The 23,726-nt window shown below is 46.1% G+C and overlaps 1 protein-coding gene and 1 long non-coding RNA gene across 9 annotated transcripts in view; both read left to right on the top strand.

The window, feature by feature from the left end:
- The window catches only part of LOC129050201 (uncharacterized), a 41,986-nt gene extending 39,075 nt beyond the window's left edge, over positions 1-2,911 (top strand). Inside the window, exon 2 of the long non-coding RNA XR_010137244.1 lies at positions 1,901-2,911. This is a non-coding gene — a long non-coding RNA (uncharacterized LOC129050201). The remainder of the gene's footprint in view (positions 1-1,900) is intronic.
- The window catches only part of SLCO3A1 (solute carrier organic anion transporter family member 3A1), a 323,050-nt gene that overhangs the window by 166,199 nt on the left and 133,125 nt on the right, over positions 1-23,726 (top strand). The window lies entirely within an intron of this gene.

Below are 23,726 nucleotides of genomic sequence, written 5' to 3' on the forward strand. Positions count from 1 at the left end.
CCCCGTGATTAGGGTTTCCTTCTAGGCCTGTATTTTCAATTACAGTCATAATTTATTGCTATTATGGGCACCAAACTATACTCGCCATGGGCTTTGCATACACAGGAAATGAGCCAGCATTTAAACACTACTCAGAAAAAGGGGCCTAATGGCTAAAAAGCAGTGGGAGAATGCAAGCCTGCCCTCTCCTCCTTGTCACAAAACACCCACCTCTTCCTCCTCCACTTGTCCACTAAAACACTTCCCTTTAAAAATCAAATTAACAACGTTTATTGCTTATACAACATTTATTGGGTGCCTAGTCTGCCAGGCTATATGGTGGAAGTGGTGAGGGAAAAGGGGCACTTTGAGGATATTGTCCTTCTCTGTGGAAGGAGAAGGGTGGGAGGTTTTCAGGTCCGAAGCATTCTGGGAATTCAGCGTCATGGCTTGGCGAGGAGACAGAGTAGGCATTGAGGGAGGTGGAGGAGGAGGGTAAGGAGGATAAGGCCTGGATCTGATGTGGAGGGAACTGAGCTAGCTGTGAGTATAAGTCCTTCCTAAGGGGAAAAGCTCACTGTTTGGTTTGCAGTCCCCCAAAAGGCTGCTGCATTCTGTCTTGGTGCCATGGCTAAGCTTAAGGCATGGCTTTCAGAAGCCTTGGACAGCAGAGAAATACCGGGAAGCAGGTGAGCCACCATTTCTAGTTTCAGGTGGGAGAGCTCTTTGGAGTGATGTCCTACTGATGAGCAAGGTCCATCCTTGGGGGCTTGGGCAGGCAAGTGCTAGGCGTGGGAGTGAGCAACTTGGTACGTTTAATGCCAGGAGCTTTCCACAGGTCCTGTTGGTGGGTGTATTCGTCCATTTTCATACTGCCCTGAAGATACTACCTCAGACTGGGTAATTTATAAAGGAAAGAGGTTTAATTGACTCAGTTCCACATGGCTGGGGAGGCTTCAGGAAACTTACAGTCATGTCAGAAGGTGAAGAAGAAGCAAGTACCTTCTTCACAAGGCAGCAAAAAGAGAGAAAAGCCCAGGGCAACTGCCACTTCTAAACCATGAGATCTCGTGAGAACTCCCTCACTATCATGAGAACAGCATGGGGGAAACCGCCCCGGTGATCCAATCACCTCCTACCCAGGTCTCTTCCTTGACACATGGGGATTACATTTCGAGATGAGATTTGGGTGAGGACACAGCCAAACCGTATTGGGTTCAGGACAGCTTTCACTCCCAAGGGAGAGGCAGAACACTAAGCAAGCAGGAAGATGGCCAGAACGTAGAGTTTACACATGGCAGTGAGGGTGGGGTGTGAACAGGCTGCTAAGGGTAACTGTTGGGGGCATTGCGCAAGCATTGCTGATGATAAGACTGGTCCAGTCCCTGCTTGCCGGTGGGGCCCAGGCTCTGACCCCATTTGCTCAATCAGGAAGGCGCGAGCTTATAGGAACATGGCTTCAGAAACAGGGGCCAAGAAGAACGGGTGAAGGCAGGAGCTGATAGCTGGAAAAATAAGACATAAGAAAAATATGAAATGGAAATTTACAATAAGATACAAATGATTTGGCACATGATTGATTACCAAATGAATTGCAGAGACACTCCTCAGAGGATTAAAGAGTGGGCAGAAAGGATTTCAGGATGGGGCACTCCAAGGAGGAGATGAAATTTCTGCTAGACATTATAGGGTTTTATCAAACCCCAAGAAGAGAGTTAGACATTCTGGGCAGGAAGATGATGTGGAGAAGGCCCGAAGATGTAAGGCCGAGAGATAGCAAACCTGGTCTTGATGTTGCAGATTTGTTGTATATATTATATATTATATATATATATGTGTGTGTGTGTGTATATATATATATGTTAGAGATATATAATGTATTTGATACAAATTAATGTATATCAAACATTTTTTTTTATAGAGGTGAGATCTCACTGTGTTTCCTAGGTTGGTCTTGAACTCCTAGCCTCAAACAATCCCCCCGACTCAGCTGGGATTACAGACATGAGCCACTGTGCCCGGCCTGAAGAACGCTTTGAAGGCTAAAGGAAGGAATCTGGTCCTGATCCCTTGGGATCAAGGCAGTGGCAATCTCTATGGCCCTTGTAAGTTGACATGGAGGTAGTGTGCAGCACGGGACACAGAGATGGGAAGCAGAGAGACTAGTGTGAAAGACTATTGCACGGCTTAAAGAATGAATTGATAAGGGGCTGAACCAGGATACTGACTGTGAAATGGAGGAGAGAGAATGAGTTCCAGAGAGTTATCAAAGCAAGGGTGGATGGGACATGAGGAAAAAGACCACAAAGACACGGGGAGTGAGTGACAGATGGTCACAGTCATAAAAGGAGGAGGAGGGAAAGATTGGGGGAGGATGGAAGATGAACTTCGGGCCTGTGGATTTGAGGTGACAATGAGAATCCAAATGCTTACATCTCAAAGTGAGTTATGTGGGATTAAGATAAAGACTAGGGCTTGATCGCACATTTGAAAATTTTCTCTGTAGTGTGGATCTCTCTAGAAGTCACAAGGGAGACCACTTCCTTCAAAGAGAGGAGAAGAAAAGGATACAGTGGATCAGCTACTCAACACCCACTTTTGATGGGCAGAAGGAGAGTGAACAGATAAAGGAGGACTCCAAGGTTAAGAGGCACCATAAAAAGCGACTAGATACCGTTTGCAAAGGAGAAAGAGCCCAAAGAAGACAACATCAAACATTAGCAGCTTCAGCTGCTGCAAGGAGATTAGGGAGAATGAGGGTTAAGATCTGGTTATTGGAACTGATCCCTCAAAGGTGCAGATCTTTAAGAATGTTGTTTCCATAGAGTTGGAGGAGCTGGGATTGAGGGGGTAGGGCGAGAGCAGGTGGCATTGAAAACATCTAAGTAGCAAAAGGAAGCAGGGATCCTTATATAAACTTAAAAAGCTGTAAGTGAAACCAAATTATGTTCCCTGACAGGGAAGGACCTAGTGTTGAACACATGGGAAAGAGAAGAGGCGGTGTGTGAAGCATGTTCTGGAAAAGGCGGGGAAGGGCTGGACACGATGATGCTCCCCTTCTCAAATCCAGGGGTGGAAGAAAATGGGTGTAGAGGTGGATATTTAGGGGAACAGAGGACTGGAGCAGGGTTGCTTACACAAAATAGCCACTGCTTCTTAGGGATGTTCAATGAGAGGGTGATGGCTGTGGGTGGTAGGGGAGGGTGGGAGAAGGCCTGTGTGGACATTTGGGGAGGAGAAATTCTGGAATGATTCTTGTGGAGGATTGGCTCAGGAGTTCACAGGGATGAGTGAAAAGGGAAGGTGAAGCCACCAGGGGCACATGACACCTCCCAGGATGCTCGGACAGCCAGGGATCTTGTTTGGGTGGTGGGGGTTGGTCCAGCAGACCAGGGTGGAGGCTTGGAGGCATAGGCAGAGGTGAGTGAGACAGGGGCCCATCACACTAGCAGAATTGGAAGGGCAGGAGGCTCAGAACAGTTGGAGGTTTGGAGAGGTCAGAGGGAAACTCCTTGATGAAGCAGGCAGGCTACTGATGAGTGGAGGAGGATGGGTGGGAGGTGCCGGGACTGAGATCACAGAGATGGAATGGAGAAGGTGATGATGTGGTTCAGGGCTGGGCTATGGCTGATGTGTACCCGAATACAAGGGACTGAGATGGACGGGCTGAAGAAGACAGATGTGAGGACAGGCCTTGGGGCGGTTTGCAGGGCTAGCATAGCCGGAAGGGAACTGGGTGGGAGTCAGGGACTTAGGTTTTAACAACCCTGCTGCTAAGTCTTTGTGTGGCCTTGGCCAGGTCACTTGGGTTTCCCTGGTGAGGGGCTGCTGTCAGCACCATTCTTGCATTACTGTGCACAGTAGTCCTCGAGGGCCAGCAGGGGCCCTGGTGATGGTTCAGAGCAGTGACCTTGGGTGCTTCAGCCTCACATGGTCACACCTCCACACAACACGGTGCCCCCTCCCTCCTAACCAGTGTTACGTCCACGTCCCCACCAGCATCTCTCATGGCATCAGAAGTGGCAGCAGGCAGCCATCACCTTGTGACGCTGCCACTTCTCTTCCACAGGGATTGGAAGCTCTGAATTTCACAGCCAGGTTTAATTCAGTCCCCTCACCAGCCTCCTGGCAGCCTGACCTCAGGTCTGGCAGATAAGGTGGGGCTGCTGTGGTAATCCAGGAGAAGTGACGAAGGAGGGAGGACTGGCATCCATCGGGCCACCAGGAGTGGGGAGCCTGTTTCACCTGTGGGCTGCACCTGAGTGGGTGAGCATGGTGTCAGAGGGGATCCCGGGGTGGGTTGGAGTGCAGGGATGTCCCCCAGTGTGTTCCCCATTTCGGTCGCCCTCCCAGTCTGTGAACCTAAGAGCCTGGCCACTGAGGCTGCCATGTGCAAGCTGGGTGACCCTCAGTTACGATAATGTGACTGCAGCATCTGATGCCGCTACCATCACTCCCCTGGTGCTGGGCCTGGGACAAGGTGCCATATGGGGACTTTTTTTTCCCCCAGGAGGCCATTTTTAGAGTGCTCCAGCTGAACTGTTGCTGTGAACTCCATGTCTTAACTAGGAGTGTGTGCGTCCTGGGAGGGGCCGATGCGGTTCCTAATGGTAGCATGTGTGGGCTGGCCGGTTGCTGCTTTCAGCCTGCCAGGATGGCTTTGCTCATTGCCTCTCACTTGTGCAGGCAGAGGTTGTGTGTGAGATTTAGGGTGCCCTGGAGTCAAACTATCTGCCTGACTCTTGGTTCTACCACTTACCAGCTCTGTGACCCTGGGCAAGCTATGTATTATGTTTGATGTGTTTCTCAAAGCCTCAGTTTGCTCATCTGTGACCTGGGGTAGTGAGAGCACTGATTTCATGAAAGTCATAGGGAAATCAAATCAGGTAAAGGCAAAGCATGTAGCTCTTCAATGCTAAGTGTTCAGTGAATGTTACCTTCTTCCCCTTCACCCCCAGAGGCTTCCTCCTATTTGTAAGCTTCGTTAATCACTGCCATGGCCAAGCCCTGCCCTAGGCCCAGGTGAGCTGGTGGTGTTTAAGGTACGACACACGCTGGAAGCACTCCTTGTACAGCAGGAAACTTGAACTGCATCTTGAGGGATGATCAAGAGTTTGCTGGGCAGAAATCTGGGGGTGTGGGGAATGATTGTCCTATGACCGAACCCTCCTCTTAAAGCCTATCTAATTTCTAGATTTTAGCTGATCGCCCAGTTTCATGGGCAGGCAGGAAAGGGAGGCCTTTGTCTCTTTTCCCGAGGATGAACTCCAGCCCCTGTGTGTGTTAGATATGTACAGAGCCCGGCAGCCTTGCCCCTTGTGGAGTGGTTCCTTTCTACTTGGGTGCCTTATTGTCTGTCGGGTGCCCCATAGCAGAGACCACAGGGTTTTGGTGGCAACCTGCCCAGATACGGAAGAGGAGAAGGGAGTCAGAGTGGCCTTCGTGTCAGGGCAGTGAGGACTGTATCAAAGCCCAAGGCTCATGGAACCATGTGGGGGAAGAGACATGGATACAGAACCCTGAGAGAGGGCGCTTCCAAAGAACTGCTGCCTGTTGACCATTCTCTTCCCCTGAATGTGATCCATTTACAAGGTGGGGACAGACTTTTTGCAGTCGTTCTGTATCTGGGATATGAGCCTCTCTCTGAGTACCTCAAGTTTTTTACCAGCCAAGTAGACTTGTAGCTTCAAACAGTGTATATGTGATGTGTGCATGTGTATATATACACACACAATATGTAGACTATATATGTACTCTATCCATCCATCCATCCATCCGTCTATATTTTCCCCCATAGCACACACTTTTGTTATGTTCTGAAGCCTCTAGTTTGAAGCAATGCTGAAATCTGTCAACTCAATGGATGAATAGTCTAATCTCAGCCAATTTATTTGGCAGAAACACTAAATTCCTGAAACCATTTGGGCTGGCCCACTTGACCCCTGTCCTGGGAAAGTGAAAAAATACATCCCAGGTTTCTGGGCTAACTAGCGTTGAAAATCAATCCATTTTTATTTTCATTTTCCTACAGTTTCATGGCGGCCACTCTTGACTCCCATTTGTATTCTCTGTGGGTCGTGTTGATTAAGGAAGTGAGGAGGATGGATAGGCGGAAAGAGGGATGGCCCCGTGCATGCACCACCCAGCGCTCCCCTACAGAGAGAAAGCTGGCTCTGAGGGTCAGGCCAGTGCCATGAGGCTCTCTGGCTTCTTTTGACATTAGTGCTCAGAAGAGACCTGTTTTCATAGCTTATCCATGTGGGCAGCGGTGGAGAATTTACCCAATCCAGAAGGTAGTATAGTGCATGCTACAGCGTTTTCCAAAAATAGGTATTCTTCCGAGCCGACTTAGAAATATTTTTAATCATTACATTATTTCTGTGGTATTTGATAAAGAAGTGAATTTAGTAACAGTGTAGAATTCCTGGCTTCATTGTTGTGTGATCTCGTGTAAATTGCATCTTCTTTCCAAACCACAGTTCTTGCCTATTGAGGAGATGCTGATAATAATACCTACCTCTGAGGGTTGTAGTGAGGATTAAGTAAGATATCACACGGGTTTTCCCAGACATGTCTGAGTACTCAACAAATGGCAGCCACTGTCCCTATCATCACCAGTATGGTTGTGCTTGTTGTCATCGTCGCATCCTCACATTTTTGGGTGGCCCAGACTTAGTATGCCCTTGATAGTGCAGCAGAAAGCCTGCTGAATCCCCGGTGCAGATGTCACTTACTGCTTTAAGAAAGCATTCCCTAGCCAACCATGCAGAGTTAGCCTCTCCCATTCTGTAAACATTTCTCATGTACCTATCATACCATTTATCAAACCATCTTCTAACTGTATGTTTGCAGGCCTGCTGTGCCCCATGAGGGCAAGAGACTGTTTCAGAGAGAGACAAAATGAGTAAATAGCTGATGGGTGAATTGATAAACAAAATAATTTATTTCGCTTTCTGTCTTCTCTCACAGACATTTTGCAAGAAGGCAGAAACAATGCATTTTGAGAAAACAACCACTCCTACAAGGCAAGAGGGTTTTCCTCCATCCGAGAACTTCCTACGCTTAAAGCAAGTGGGCGAAAGTCATAGATTTCCTTAATAGTTTTATTGGTGACTTGGTCTTCATTCATCATTCATGAGAGACTTACTTAGCTCGTATTACATGCTAAGCATTAAGGTCGCAAAAATGAATGAGACACAGCCCTACCCTCAAGAAGCTTCCACTGTGGTGAAAGATGTTCACATACACAGTCAAGGTACTTTTATTGTAACGATGACTCTGTGCAAAGCAAGCACCAGGGGCACCGAGAACCCAGGGCTAGGGACGCCTGAGGGAGCCTGTGGGAGGCAGAGGAGTGTCAGAGCCTCCTGTGCCGTTCCACCCAGCCTAATACAGTGGCAGCCCTGGTTTCAGAAAGCAAAGGCCAAAGCTGACTTGTGGTCAGATCATCACACCTGCCTGGAGTGGCAGGAAGGCAAAGCCAATACATTTTATTGCTTTGGCTCCAGATTCAGCCAGAAGGTGTAGTGATGAGGCAGGAAATCCTGTCTGAAACCAGAGTTCCCATCTGTTGGCATAAGATCCTGATGAGCCTTTTAGGGGAGATAAAACATCAGTAATATTCAAGTGATACCAAGAAATTCCCAGCTTTAAAAGGACAAGATTTTAGCAGAGGAAGTTGGATATCTAGAGTTGCTTTTTTTTCCAAAATTATTTTTAGCCTCCAGCTATATATAACTTTTCTTGCTGACTTAGGTACAGTATGTGGATTCGACTGATTGTATTTAGGAACAAACACAGACGTTTTAAGACCTGTGCATGTGAGCATTCTACGCAGGACCTGCTGAGTGATACCTTGTAAGGACCAAGGGTAATAGTCACCCATAAGCAGTCACCAGTAGAACTATTAAGGAAATCTATGACCTTAGCCCACTTGCTTTAAAGTGTAGGAAGCTCTCAGATGGAGGAAAAAACTCTTGCCTTGTAGGAGTGGTCATTTTCTCAAAATGCATTGTTTCTGCCTTATTACGAAATACCCGTGAGAGAAGACAGAAAGCTAAATAAATTTGTTATTTTGTTTTCGAATTCACCCATCAGCTGTTTACTCATTTTGCCTGTCTGAAACAGGTCTCTTGCCCTCACAGGGTACAGCAGGTCTGCAAACATACAGTTGAAAGATGCTTTGATAAATGGTATAATAGGTACGTGAGAAATGTTTACAGAATGGGAGAGACTAACTGCATGGTTGGTTAGGGAATGCTTTCTTGAAACAGTAGGTAACATCTGCACCAGGGCTTCCAAGAGTTGACAGGAGGCTTCCCAGGAAGAAGAAAGACAGAAAAGGCATGGGCACTGGGAAGCCTGCAGTGCCACCTGCAGTTGGGGAGTTGTGGGATTCTGGGTGTCAGAGCAGAGTGGCTTTGTAGCCAGAAGTCATCAAATCAACTGAGTGGATGGTTATGCCAGCAAAACTGTTCACTTTACAGGAGAGGAAGCACAGAGACATTGAGGGGCTTGTCCAAGGTTACACAACTCTAGGGAAGACTCACAGCCAGAACTTGGGTCTTAGCTTCTTCAAGTGTGGCAGAAGGGCTTGGCGCTAAGTATGCTAAAGCCACCTCGAGGATTCCTTGATATTTCCCTGCAGCCTTACAAGGATAAACTTCAGCTTAAACTGAATCCACCTTTCTTTACAGAACATACAAGGAAAAGTCTAGTAGCTGTTTGCATCCTAAATGTCCACATTTGTGCCAAACAGCTAGCCTGGTCATATTTTCAAGACTATGGGATTGAAATTTATTGCATTTTTTAAATTATTCTTTTTCATTGTTTGGTACTCTATATGAGAAGAAAACTGGAGCTTTCAGAAAGTATTGCTATTAAAAGGTGAGGTTGAATTTTTTTTCTTTTCTTTCTTTTTTTTTTTTTTTTTTGACAGTGTCACTCATTCTGTCGCCAGGCTGGAGTGCAGTGGTAGGACCTCAGCTCATTGTAGCCTCTGCCTCCCGGGTTCAGGTGATTATCCTGCCTCAGCCTCCCAAGTAGCTGGCATTACAGGCATGCACCACCACACCCAGGTAATTTTTGTATTTTTAGTAGAGACAGGATTTCACTCTGTTGCCCAGGCTGATCTTGAACTCCTGGCCTCAAGTGATCCACCCGCCTCGGCCTCCCAAAGTTCTGGGATTATAGGCATGAGCCACTGTGCCCAGCCAAGACTGATTTTTCATAAACAAACTTAACTTTAAAAGTTGAGACGGATCTTACCCTCCTACAGAAACTCATTCTGAAGAGCTGGATCCTTATCCCATTGATCCTTACCCTAGAGGGCTTTTGAGCTCCGTCTTATGGGGCTAAGATAACCTTTTTTTCCAGTTCATAGTGGTGGCAGAAGGTCAGGTTTCCTGTATATCCTGGTGTCATGTCCAGAGCCAAGTCCAGTGAATCAGGTGGGCCATGTGGTCCCCGGTTCCTCTGTCTTTTTTGCTTCCAGAACACCTACCATGCCTGGGTGGCACTTAGTATTTAAATCGTCTTTTCCCTATTGTGGATTCACTAGGTCGCAGAACTGTGGACATAGCACAGTCTTGTTCCCTAGTGAGTGAAAAACATGAATGAAAAAAGCAGAAGAAACTGATGCAATCCCCACTTCCATACATATCATGGGCAGAGTTCATCTCAGTGTTTTTTTCTTTTAGTGGAGTCTGTGTGTTCATTTCTAGAGTACAGTTTGGTAAATAGAAGTGACTGGACAAAGAGTAAAAAGGGAGAGGGCTTCCCTCACTTTCGTTCCCACTCCCAGGCTTTAATCTTCAGAGGAAAGTGAGCCTTGGGTCCAGTGGGAAGTTTATGGAAATACTATGCTGTCCAACTTGCTTTTATAGTGAGTTAGACAGTTTTGGAATTCATGATTAGTCTGTATTTAAGTGGAATTTATGCTACCATGTATTGACGTGTTTGTGTGACGTTTGTGTGTATGTATTTGTCCACCCACTCATGTCTGCCTAACAAATGTTTGTTGTGCCTACTATGTGCCAGGTGCTCTCTCAGTCATGGGGATACAGCTATCAAAAGGCAAAGTCAAAATCTTCATGCTGCTTACATCCTAGTATAAGAGAGACAAAAATTTAACATCTACACAAAGCAAAACAGGATTAGAGGCTAGAGAATTAGTGGGAATGAAGTGTACTGTTTTACAAAAGTAAGCCACGGAAAACCTCTCTGAGAAGGTGACATTTGAACAGACTTGAATGAAGTGAAGGAATGCCCCAGAAAATATTAGGAAACCCACAAATACAAAGGCCTTCCCATTCATCAACCCACCTACCCACCCACCCATCTACCTACCCATCCATCCTCCCATCCATCCCTCCATCTGTCCTGCCACTCATCCCTCCATCTGTTCATCCATTCATCCATCCATCCAGCCAACCAGCCAGCCAGCCTTCCATCCATCTGTTCATCCATCCATCTGTCCATCCATCCATGCATCTATCTATCTATCCATCCTTCCATCCTCTTAATGGCATGTCCTCATGGTGTGGCATATTGAGAGAGAATGATTACTGTTCCTTAATAGCAGTTTAGTAGAAGTTATTTTTCATAGGTTGTCTTTTTTTTTTTTTTTTTTTGCTTTTAAAAAATTGTTTTCTTGGGTTTTTTGTTTTGTGTTAGAAGAGTGATATTTTCACTTGCAAGAGATTTTTAAATTCAAGAAGCCAAGAAGCACTTAAGGATACAGGCTCAAAGGTAAGCCAAGCCAATCCCTCCTAAATTTTAAGTTCTTATTTTAAGGCTGTGGATGATACTTCATAGGGTTCTTGTGAAAAATATATGGGGGACACCGTAGGCACATAAGCTAATTGCAGCAACAGCAATGACACTAATGCTGCTGCTCTTGCTGCTGCTGCTGCTACCGCTACTACTGCTGCTGCTGCTGCTACTATGGCTAGCAAACATATCAGTGGCATCCACTTGTTTTGGAGAATGCTAGGCTCTTGGCCAGGCACTTTCCATTCTTGCTTTCTGATTTGTGACAACGCTACAAGGCAGGTATATCCTATTCCACATGTGAGCAAACTGAGGCTTGAGATGAGGCTGTGATCAATTCTTTTCCTTCCCCAACCATTCCCGTAGCTGTCTCTATGAGTTTAGTGTTAAACTGGGATGATCTGGGACTCTCTTCTCAGTCAGCAAAGGCAGAAGGAAGTGTTTTGAATTCCCCTGGCCATGAGTGGCTACCATCTACCTTGCTGATGTGGCGTGATTCATTGCAGGAAGAGTTAATGTTTCCCAAGGGTCCTTTAGCAGTGGAGATGCTGGAAGAGTGGTACAGGGGTTTCTAAGTTACTTAACAGATTTTATGAACTGCTAATTACCTTGTAAAGACATTTTATTGAGCTAGAGTGATCTGCTCTTGGCACTGATTGTTTACATATCTCAGTCCTTTGGCCTGTTTCTTTTGCCCCAGGTCAGCGCATCCCTGAGAGCTCTGCTCTGTGTGCATCAGGGATGCTTTGGTGCAGTTCTTTACCCTGCACGTGTCCAAGCCCGTGTCCATGCCCTTGTCCACCACCAGTCACCAAGTGTAGGGATGGGTCTCTGTTTCTACATCCAGTAACTCCTTAACTGTCATTAGGAAAGGCAAGCAGGGGAACTACAGCCTTGGGTGTGACCTCCCAATTTGACTACTAGATTTGGCAAGAAACAAGAAAGAGCCTTGGCTTTCCTATCTGCAAAGTGAAGGAAAGAATGGAGAAGGCAGGTGTGTGTTTGTCTAATGGACTGTTACTCCTCCCAGCCTATAAGAAGTTTCTCACTAAGGAGAGAGAAATGACCAGAGCAGGTGGTGGTAGGTATGTTTAACAAATACCTGAGAGCAAGTAGAACTCATCAGCTTCTATTTTATTTTTATTTTTCCCACTGAGCAGAATGCCTTAAAATGGAAAGTGTGGGACAAACAGGTTTACAAAGCAGCTAGAGTCCATAGTAATTAAAAAGAAAAAAAATAGTCTAGGGGGCCCTAAGGGTTCTATGATTTCTGCTTTCCATTTTCTTCAGAGAATTTGGAGATGTGAGTTCATAGGTCTGTAACCAGTTATTTATTAAAAAAAAGTTATGCAGGACAAGGAAAGGGACATGTACAAAGGAGGTGGCCATGACCATCATGGTTTTCATTACACTGGTAAAGATGGATTCTGAAAATAATGGACGATTCATGAGAGAGTGTAACAACATTCCCATCAAATGTCTGGCATAGATTATGGCTGGGCACAGTGGCTCACACCTGTAATCCCAGCATTTTGGGAGGCCAAGGCAGGTGGATCACTTGAGGTCAGGAGTTCAAGACCAGCCTGGCCAACATGGTGAAACCCCATCTCTACTAAAAATACAATAAGTTAGCCTGGTGTGGTGATGCACGCCTGTAATGCCAGCTACTTGGGAGGCTGAGACAGGAGAATCACTTGAACCCAGGAGGTGGAGGTTGCAGTGAGCCAAGATCGTGCCATTGTACTTCAGCCTGGGTGACAAAGCGAGACTTAGTCTCCAAAAAAAAAAAAAAAGAGTAGATTATTAAACGATGGTGAGCTTTGATAGAAGATCTCTGGGAGTTGTCATGAGCTCTCTAAAAAGAAGCAAAGCCAAATAATGCATTACATTTTTGATAGGGTTGCTATTGTGACAATAAATGCTAAAGACATGATTTCCTGGAAATGTAGGACAAATGTTCTTTTAGTATCCTTGTGAACTTTTTAAACAACACCACGTTGCTTTATTTATTGAGAGATAAACTTTTTGTAAGACACAGGCTAATGCCTTTACATAACCTTGTCACATAAATCTCAAATTTGCCATTTGAAGAAGGTACCATCGTCGTTTTTTTCGATAGTGTGAATGAGCAAATAGGCTCAGAGATTTAGCAACTTGCCCAAGGTCACACAGCCAGCAGCAGCAAAGAGGAGTCTCATCCTGGTTTTTCTGTCGTCTTCACCCGTGCTTTGACCGCAGCACCGCAGTGCCCTCTAAGGACTTCTATAAGCTGCACAGTTTGCTCCCAATGCATGCGTTAAAGGATTGACATTGGTCTGGAAAGACCCCTGGTGTGGAGTGCCACAAGACTGTGCCCTTTGCTTTGTGCTGTTCAACATTTTTATCCATGACCCTAATGAAAACACAAAGACATACTTACCACATAAGCTAAGCAGTTGGCACAGACTGGAGGAATAGATCATGAAAACAGGACAACGTAAAATAATCTGTCACACCCATGGACGGAAACCTCGACTGCCATTGCAAAGTGCACAAGTCTGCAGCTTGGTTTTTAGTTTATTTTAGTTTTCAGGTAAGGCACGAATGTGCAAGAGGAAGCTTAGGAGCAGAGTTTGAGAAGAGGGTGTGGACAGTTAAGAGCCTGCACTGACTCCTCTGATCACAGCGTTCTGCTCAATCTGCACAAACCATATTGTGAATCTCCCTAGAATTTCTGCCGAGACTTAGCAGTGGGCACAAAACCCATCACTCTGCTTATGTGCTGCTGTTTATACTGGGTGCCTCGGAGCGCCATACGGGAAACAAAGACCAGAGTCCCTTGTGGAGGAAGAGAGGGCAGCGCAGAGTGGGGGAGGCTGGTCAGTCGTATGTCAGGTGATGATGGTGCCAGAATGGCTGGGGGCCTCCTGGGAATTTCCACGATTCCCTTGAAGTCCCCAGCCAGGGGATGGTTGCGTCCAAATCCGAGGCCTCCAGGTTCCCATTAGCATCCTCGGGAAGCCACAGCACCAAAATCTGCCCCCCCCCCCACCCTGGCCTTGGTCTGATGACCCCAGGAATAGCTCCGGCTCCTGCCCCTCAACATTTGCAGGACGTTCGCCACCATGCTTCACTCAGCAAAAGTATTTTTTCTACAGATGTTTATTGAATGCCGACAGCACTAGACAGCCAGTGTTCTAGGCCCTGGGGATACATTTTTAATGAAATTCAGAGAGAAAAGATGAGGAGAGAAAAGACACAAATTCCAGCCCTCAGATCTGAGAGACAGTCTAACCCAGAACCCAGCCAATCCAATCGGGATTTGGGACCTAATGCAATATTCAGACAGCCCAAATATAATCGTTTTAAGCTAGAATGATCAGGACTTGGGTTTAAAAAGCAAAGTAGATTTTGTTCCACAATAAAATCACCGCTTCTGATTTTTGTGGCGAAGATGCTGCAATTAGGGGTTTTTCCATTCTATCCGAAGCCAAGTGGAGAATGCCAGAAGTCTGGCATTCCCAAGAATTTTTGTAGGATCTGGAAATGAGAGTGTTTTGCTTTTTGCTGGCGTATCAGTTAGGAGATCTTGACGTTCTTATTTCAGCTGCAGGCACAAGTGTGTGTGTGTGTGTGTGTGTGTGTGTGTGTGTGTGTATCTGTCTGTGTGTGTGTGTGTGTGTGTGTGTGTGTTTAAACATGAGAAAACCCCTGACCCATGGTCAAACAACCCCCAAAACTGCCAGTTGGTTAGAAAAATGTCCTGTTTCCTTCAGGCCCCAGAGGGCATACATTTAAGTAAATACTTTAATTAAATTACATCCTGTTGCCAAGTAATTTCTTAAAAGAGAGGCGGTAAATGGAATCTCTTCTGGGAAAGTTTGCTATAATTACTGGATGGCTTTCTTCGGGAGGAAAATGTTTATTTAAAAACTCCGCGGCCTCTTGTACTTCCATGCCAGGTCTCTGACCCTGGGGGAAAAAAAGGAAACTTGTTCACTTCCTGAGGTTGCCAAATTTAGGATTTGTCCCTGGCGATGGGAACAGCTATCAGGGATTGTTTTGCCTTCCCAGCCAGGCTCCTGCCCTGGAGTGGGCATAAGCGGCAGGACCCCTTTGCTCTGGGGATTAAAGATGTTTGCACTGGACCAAACCAGAGACTGTTCCCAGGCTTGGTAGGTGTCCATATATAAACTCTCCATTTTGCATCTTTTACCTACTTAAACGTAGTCAGTGCCTGGGCAATTATTCACCCATGTGAACATTTGTTTTTGAAAAATGTTTGTTTTCTCATAAACAAATACATATTCTCTGTAGAAAATTTGGAAACACAATAAAGGCTAAGCAGGAAAATAAGAATCATTTTCCCACAACCCAGGGAAAAAGTACATTTTTGACTGTTTTTTTTCCCCTCCTTGTATTTTTTTTTCCCAAACACATACATGTAGTCGAGCTGACACTGTGTAAATGAATTATTTCATAAGATTTTGTTAAAAGGAAAGGTGAATGGCCTCTGGCCCCAGGATCTGGGCTCCCAGTGCAGCTGAGGCCTGCTCACTTTGGCTTCATACATTTTTAATAGAGCCCTTCCGTCTCATGTTATGAGAGATAAAAGATCTATGATTCAATCAGGCACCTTCTTGGCTCAGGTGAAAAGTCTGTGAACCAAAAGGCCACAGGTCAATTACCTCGGAGCTGCTAAGAATTGCAGCCTGCCGGCTCAGTCTGGCTTCCACCGTTGCATTACTACTCTAATAAAATGTCCTCGGCTACATTTTCGTAACAGTTGGTGATAGGAGTCCCAAAGGGGATTGGGCATTTATCTTGAACACGGGCTCTGCCCACGTTCCTACCATAGCATAGCAAAGTTTGGCTTAATGACGTTCCCTTGAATAATTGAGTGCGATCCTCCTGTTGATTCTTTCTGTGTATTTTATCCCACAAAATGCCCCAAAGGGTTAGTTGGTTTTCAAAAGCTACGTGTTAGACACAATTTGGTCTTTTTTTACCCTCCTTTCGTGGCCTTGAGATTATGAATTGATGCTTTTCTTAGATGAATACCAAGAGAAAAGACCTTTACAAAATAACAAAATTTCATCCTGGGAATTCACAGTGGACTCTTCTTGCTTTGCAGGGAGCTTCTGGCAGAAGCTCTGCAGTGGGGAAGGATGGTGGTGGGCTGGCACAGGCCTGTATGATTATATTTCGTGCTAGATCCGCAGTCAGTAACACAGCCACTATTGTGCCCTCTAAGACAGATTAAAAACCTGGTGTCTTTTCTGCTGGTCGAACTCTGGAAACTTAACATGAACTTTGAAGAACTCTGCCCTAAATCCAGCTCACTGAAGGGATAAAATACTTGGGACACATTAGATCTAAAAGAATCTTCAGGTCATCTTTTCTTGGACCTCGGATTTACAGATGAGGAAACTGAGGCTCTTTGAGGCAGAGAGGAAAGTGGTGCCCACCTCTCCATAGCCCAAGCCATGCCTCGCCTATGCTTCCTGGTACCTCTTAGTGCTCGCATTCTAAGTACACCAGTTAGTACACTACTGAACTATGTGTTGAGATGGGTACCATGGAAACGAGAGATACCCACCTTTGACTCAGCAGTTGGACTACCTGAAAAACAGATGCCAACCTATGGAGTTCCCATTTTGTTCTTAACTGGAATGAGTGTGCTGTAGAATTACATAAATGCACCTGTAGCTGCAGCAGCCAACCTTCTGGCATCTTGTCTGGGCTTGGGCCGTACCCTGTGAAGGAGGGAGGCGCAGGGAGGGAGGGAAGGAAGGGGAGGATGTTTCATCAGTGTTGCCAGTGTCTGCTATGCTTTTAAAGAAATGTTCTGCACGCATTTCTGGTATCTGCTAAGGCTTTATTTAGTGGTGCCAGAGCCCCAAAGGAAAGCGGGGGGCAAGGAAGAGAAAAGACAGAAGACATCAATAGAACCATGAATGAGAAAAAAATTAAAGGAGTTGAACAGAAGGAGTTTTTTCAAAGAGATGACTCAGTAGAAAAACAATAGCAGTATAAAGACTTTGAAAAGCATGAAGAGAAAGAGTGTTAATAATGTTAACCTTTCGGAACTTATCCAGTGCACAGCAGGAATGGGAGCCTGTTTTGTTTGGTTGAAAACATCCACCTGACAGTAAAGACTTCCTAAAAGCCCAAATAAGAGGGCTGAGTTTGCAGCTCAATTGCTCCACTAATAACTCCTCATGCTCCTTGGGGCTGCAAAGGTTTTGGGAGCATCATTTCATGGATCCCTGACCTTGACTGTCTTCCTCTTGGGAATTTCACTGTACACTCTGTAGAAGTGTGGTATGTCTGAGATCAGCACCTAGGGATGCCTTTATCACCTTCACTCCTGGGAGGAGCGTAGAGCTGGGCCAAGGGCACAGTCTTTTGCGGGTACATAGTAGTAGGTGTATATATTTATGGGGTACATGAAATATTTTGAAACAGACATACAATGCATAATAATCACATCAGGGTCAACGGGGCATCCATCACCTCAAGCATGTATCCTTTCTTTGTATTATAAATGATTCAATTGCACTATTTTAGTTATCTTTAAATATACAATAAATTACTGTTTACTGTAGTTGCCTTATTGAAAAACACAGTCTTTTCAGCAAGACTGAGCGTTTCATCGTGGACCATGCCACTCACTAGTTCTGTGATACTGGCCAACTGGGTAGGAATTTTCGAGCCTCAGTAGGTATCTGTAAATGGATGTCACTTCTGTCCACTCTCAGGATTGGTGTGGGGACTGAGGCCCAGGTCGTCCATGCATGGTTGTCGTTGTTGGTAGTGATATTCAGTCTGCCCTCACTCTTGGACCACTGCACGTGTGTCTTTCACTTAGTGTCGGGTCTCTGCTGTAGCGATGTTTGGCCAAGACCGGGGGCCAGAATGAGTTCTCTAAGAAAAGGCTGGCATTAAATGTTGTCCAGTATTTTCTCAAGCCCAGAGGGTCACACCATGTGCAGGCATGTGGCAGGGGGAGAATGAGGGAGCAGTGGGGCCAGGTGTGAGGAGAACTGAACTCTCCCTGGGAGCATCTAGGAATGCCTCCTTGAGGATGCAGAACCGCAGAGGTCCTCAAGGAAAACAAGGACTTCAACACAGCGTTCTAGGTGGAACGAATGGCTGCAGGGAAGGCTGAGAGGCTAAGTGTATAGGGTAATTCCCACTCTAGGGCTGTGTTATGTTTTCATTACCATAGAGTCAGTGCAGGGGTGGTGAGGGTGTGTATAGTCAGTGATGAAGCTGGAAGGGAGAGATTTTGGATAAGGCTGTGAATTTTCAGATTTTACTCTGCATGTAATGGACAAACTGGGTGAAAGCTTTGGGTAGCGGAGGTGCTCTGGGTTTTGGCAGAAAGCCGTGGGTGCGGTGATTGGGTAGGTTGGAGTGGGCAGCATCTTGCAGGTGCAGAGGGCCCCGTCGAAGGCGGTTGCGATGCTCCTGGAAAAATTTGGGGAAAGCGGGCCAAGTTGGAGATGCGGTGAGGAGACAGCTTTGAGGAGCATCACGGAAGCAGTACTAAAAAGATTTGGAGCATGATTGGATTGCCCTTATAATGGACAGAGAAGAGATAACAATTACTCTGAAATTTCAAGTCCATACAGCTGGCAGCTGTGATAGGAAGTCAAGATGGAAAAAGTGGGGTGGGGCAGGATGAGAGAAAACAAGTCACGTTTGGACACCTTGATTTTGAGGCATCAGGGGAAGTCCATGTCAGTGGATTTAGCTGGTGGTGTGGGATGTGGGTTTAGCACTTAGAGCATGGATCAGATCAAGGTATGTCTAGGAAACTTCGTGATGCTATCTTATTTATATAGAATTTTAGAATTCACCAAAGAATCTCACCTGTAAAAAAAACATTGTTTTTCCATTCTGGGATGAGGAAACTGAGGCCATGCCTACATAAATGTATTGATTAGAAAATAGTCAAGTTGAAGGAGATTTCTGAGCATACTGTTCCAGCACCTGGAAGTGTAGAAATGGACACTGATGTCCTCTTAGTATTTCTGCCCTTTGGAGAGACTTCCTGCAACCCTCCCCTCCCCCAAGAGCAGGGTAACTTCCTCCTCCCGCATTCTCCCTCCAACTCTGTTCCCCTTAGTGGAGAAGTAACCATGTTCACGCTTGGGCAGCTGGATGGACACGTCGTGGAGTGAAAACCTAAAGGGAGCTAAATGCCGAGACGGTGGGCAAATGAGAACAAGGGAGGAGCAGAGGGTGACTTCCAGCTGGGACTGGCATGTGTTCGTTTAGCCCGAGCTTCCACAGCACACCCCATGCTAGCTTAAGAGCTGTGCATACAGCAGCAAACAAAATAGAGAAAAATCCCTTCCCACTCAGATCACATATTCTAGTGAGGGAGAGAGACAGTAAACAATATAACTAAGCAGAGTGGGTGGTGGCTCGCTGGTGGCAAAAAAGACAGGGGATAGGAGTGTTGGGAGGAGTACAGTTTTAGTGTCAGAGGGGCAGGTCTCACTGTGGTTTTGGCATGTGTGTAAAGACATCAGGGGAGTGAGGGACAAGCCGGGAGGTTATCTGGAGGAAAAACATTCCAGACAGGCCAGCGAGGGCTGAGGCTTATTAGGGCTGGAACAGGCTGGCCTTGATGAGCTGGGAGCAGGCGCATGGCTGGGACCCAGTGAGGGAGGGGGAGGAGCAGAATGAATGGAGGCGCCATGGCAGATCACGTGGAGTCTTGGTGACCATTGGGCTGATCTTGGCTTTTATGCAGAAGGACCTGGGAAGCCATTGCAGGGTGCTGAGCAGAGAAGTGACATGATCTGACAACTCCTGGGTGCTCTGTGGAGAGTGGACTGTGGAGGAGTGAGGAGGAAAGTGGGGGCTGTATGCAGGGATCCAGGAGAGGGAACCTAAGGACTTGGAGCCGCGGATAACACGGATGCCTCCTAAAGGAAGCACTAACAGAATGTTCAGATGGATTCGATGTGGAGAAGGGGAAGAGGCCAGAAGTCCAGCATGGCCTGAGTAACTGGCTAGGTGAGGCTGCCAATGGATGGGGAGGGCTGAGAGAGAGCAGGCTGGGGTGGGGGTCCTGAGCTTGTGTTTGGATGCGCTATGCTGGAGATACTGCTGGAACATCCAAGTGGAGACGATGAGTGTGCCTGGAAGTTAGGGGAATGCGAGTGTATGAGTCATTGGGGTAGAGATGGTACTTAACGCTGCGAGGCTGGGTGAGATGGTTTGGGGCATGGATGTAAGAAAAAGGGAGCCTGCAGCAACTCCCTTTCTGAGCAATCAGAAGAGGAAGACCTGGCCCAGAGACCGGGGAAGCATCCAGGGTGGGCAGGACCAGGTGGCAGCCCTGCAGTCACAGGAAGAAAGTATTTCCAGGAGGAAGTGGGACCAAAGTTAGAGGATGGATCAGGTCAGGTGACAGCGACCATTGGATTCACCCACTTTCACGCCTGGGAAGGCCTCATTCCCACGTCCCCTCCGGTGGTGACATGTGGCTATGGGAACTGTCAATGAGATGTTGGCTGGCCCTTTGGCCAGTGATAATAATGCTTCCGTGTATCAATTCTGTCCCTGCGTTGAGTACTGATAGCTCTAACTATCATTCACTGATTTCCTGTTTAATCTGTCAAGTGATCTACATCTACTCCCTCATTTCATCCTCACCATGGCACTGTAAGGTTACCACATTTTGCATCTGAGGGAACTGAGGTTTGGAAAGATTTAATGGCTTGTCCAAGGTCATAGTTAAAGAGGCAGGGCAGAATGGAGAATCCAGGACAATGAAGCTCCCAGGTACATGGGTTTTTGAACTGTGGGCAGTTACTCCAGTGGCCCAGAAAACTCCAGGGCTCTTTCTCCCATACTGGCCAGGTACGGGGTCAGCCTTCTATTTTTCCAGGTGGCCTCATGAGTTCCCTGAAGACTTTTAGACGAATTTGTAGAGCAGGTTGGTAATGACCCTAGATCAAAATTGCTCTATGCTGTATATGTTATGTCAATAGTAGTGCAAAAGTGAACCTTGCCTGTGGGAAACATCACGATTTTGCTTTTTCCTTCGTCTAAACTGTGTTTGCTGAAAATCCCTGTTGTATGGCCCAAAGGGATATAGAAACCCACATCTGTTTAAATATAGAATATATAAACTCATGGAAATATGCACATATAGGACTATTAATTCTAAGAAGACTCTTTGGGCAGATAGAGTGATCTAAGAGGACTAGGAACCAGGCTGCGGGCTGCCTGGTTTTGCTTCCTGTTGCCCCCTTGCTGACAACATGAGGCTAGCTCCTGCCAGCCCTAGGGGCTCACCACAGGACAATTTAGAGAGGGAGGGCAAAGCTCACATAACTGCAGCCGTGAAGTGGCTTTTAACACCCATGGAGCCCCAGACCTTTGGGACCTGTCCTTTGCAGAGGCTCGTCCCTGAGAGTGTGAATGTCCCCCAGTCTCCATCCAGTGTTACTTCCCAGCCCAGAAAAGGCACTGCTTCCTTTCCTGGGGTGGGGGTGCACCTCAGTGCTGTTCGCAAAGCCTGTGGCTTATAAAGCCTGGTGGTAGGGAAAAGACAGAAGTTTTGGGTGGTACCACAATTTGGGTCCCTGGAGGCTGGTCCCATCCTGAGCTCACTGGTAAGGAAGGGGTCTCATGCACTGCCTAGTGTAGACTCTATGTCAGCCAGATGTGCCCACGACCTGTTTCTGCCAAAACACCGTCTCTTCCAGTATAACTGGGGCGTGGCCACTGCCCAGGGCTTGGACCAGCACCACCAAGCCACTCTCCAACTGCAGAACCTCCCAAGGCCATGTTGAAATTAGAGGAAGATGCCCCATCTGTTTTCTAGATTTCTCCTGCATGTCTGACAATCCTTCTAGCCAGCTGGATTTCATGAAACCCAAAGCGGATCTTGCCTGGAGCATATTCTCTTCCAATTTTTAAAGCCAATCTGAGAGTTTGTTCTGGAAAATGTAATATATGTGCTTCTTTTGCCAGCCTATTATTGAAGAAGAGCTGTTTGGTATCTGAAAAACCTTCTGAGGTTTTCTTTTTTTTTTTTTCTATCTGTGTTTGAGTTTTTCTTTTCCTCTCGCTGAAAATTCCACTTTGCCAAGAATTAAGGGACTCTAGCTCCTGGGAGCTGCCTTTAGGTTTAAACACTGACAGCTCTGCATTCTCCCCACCTGGGCAGAGGCATTGCTTAACCCAACCTCTTTACACACCTTGATAGGGAGCTGTTGGCCTCCTTCGAAGCCACAGTATTTTTTTAATCAAAAAAATTGTTTCCATTACCACTCCTTGGTCCTGAGTTCTAGCTTTGCTGCTATCCAATTAAACTTGCCTTCCTGGGCTGCAGATTCATCCATTTCAAAAGGACCAAGTCAGGTGGTCTCTGAGACTTCTTCCAGCCCTGAAGTCTTCTGACTTCGTAGGTTCTTAACTTCTCACCTCTTGTACTGTGCTGGGAAGCACCCAAATCTCATGGCAATTACATTTTTCCTTCAACAGACCATTAGAATGTGACCTCTGTGAAGACAACAGAAATGGAGGAGGCGGTCCATGGGGATCTTCTGAAGCTGTTTTGGTTAACTTTGATTTGGAAGTCCTGGTTCCAGGTTCTCCTGTTTCCTGGGACCAGCTCCAGAAGTTCATTATTTTCATAAATAATAGATGAATGCATACTAGGGACTGGACACTGTTTTGAGTGCTGAGTATACAGAAGCAAATAAAACCGAATACCCTGTCCTCACAAGAGCAATATGCAATACGGTAGCATCATGCTGTGGGATGGTCAGTTGTATTCTATAAGCCCCCCAACAGCTTTGATTCTCCATAATTAGTTTCTCTTGCTTACAACCATCATCTTTAAGATCCACAATCATTTTCATCTACATAGTATTTGGTAGCAATGTTCATGCCAAATGATATGTTTTACTGCCAGACAAGACTGCCTTTTCTTTCTGGCTTGTCTCGGAGGATTCAAGCATTCTTCATTAAACCCTCCAAACAGCTCTCTGTGTGTAGATAGGAATCTGATGCTCAGAGACATGCGTGGTGATATTTCAAAGAAATGGTCAAGCTAGGTTTCCAACCCAGATCCTTGACTCTAAATCTAGGCTTCTTTTAATGAAAACCCCAGTGCAAAATGAAGTCGTGTGTCCATATAACAGGCAGTCAGCTTCTAGAATGCTAAACCTAGAACTTATTTCATGGGTCCTAATTATCAGCCTCAACCTCCACCCCCAGCATGAGTTAAATTCCTGACAGATTTCTAAAATGGTCTTTACATTTCTATAACACCAGGTTTGCGTTACCAGAAGCCATGCTTTCACTTTATTCTTACTCATTCTTATTCTCATTGTCAAGCCAACTGTGTAATCCCCTGGAAGACATAGCCCAAGACTTGAAGTTATCTGCAAATTACATTGCCTTGCTCCAGCAGCTCTTTCAGAGACTAAAATATTAGCAGGCTTCCTTCCCTTCAGCTGGTTTTTAATTTTTTACCCCCAGCTTACCATAGCAGCTTAGTGGTGAGCATTCTGGCAAGGTGGTGACTTTAACACCATCACCTGGGTCTCTGGTTTATGACAAGGTGGTCTGTCCTTATCCATGGCCATTGGACCACTAGAGTCCCAGGTAATGAGAAGAGCAGTTAATCTCACATGTATAGTAATGGGACCTAAATGCCTCCTGTGCTCCTTACTAAAATTATTTGAAGGTGACCAAGAACCTCCCATGAAGGTCACAGAAGAGCACAGTGTACTGGAGCTGAAAGACGTGTTCAGGTGCTTGTTTCTCTAAGGAAGCAGTAGAGAATGTGAATAGATGTGCTACCTCATCTCTTTGATCCTGTGTCCTCATGTCTAAAATGGAGATAATGATCCCAGTCTGAACAACCTTACTGGTTGGCCAGGAGAAAATATATGAGCTAATAATGTGTGTAAAGGCACCAAGTAAATTACAAAGTTCTGTACCAATGTGAGATCATTATT

The sequence above is a fragment of the Pongo abelii genome, chromosome 16 (genome assembly GCF_028885655.2).
Source record: "Pongo abelii isolate AG06213 chromosome 16, NHGRI_mPonAbe1-v2.0_pri, whole genome shotgun sequence".
In the NCBI taxonomy this organism is placed as follows: Eukaryota; Metazoa; Chordata; class Mammalia; order Primates; family Hominidae; genus Pongo; species Pongo abelii.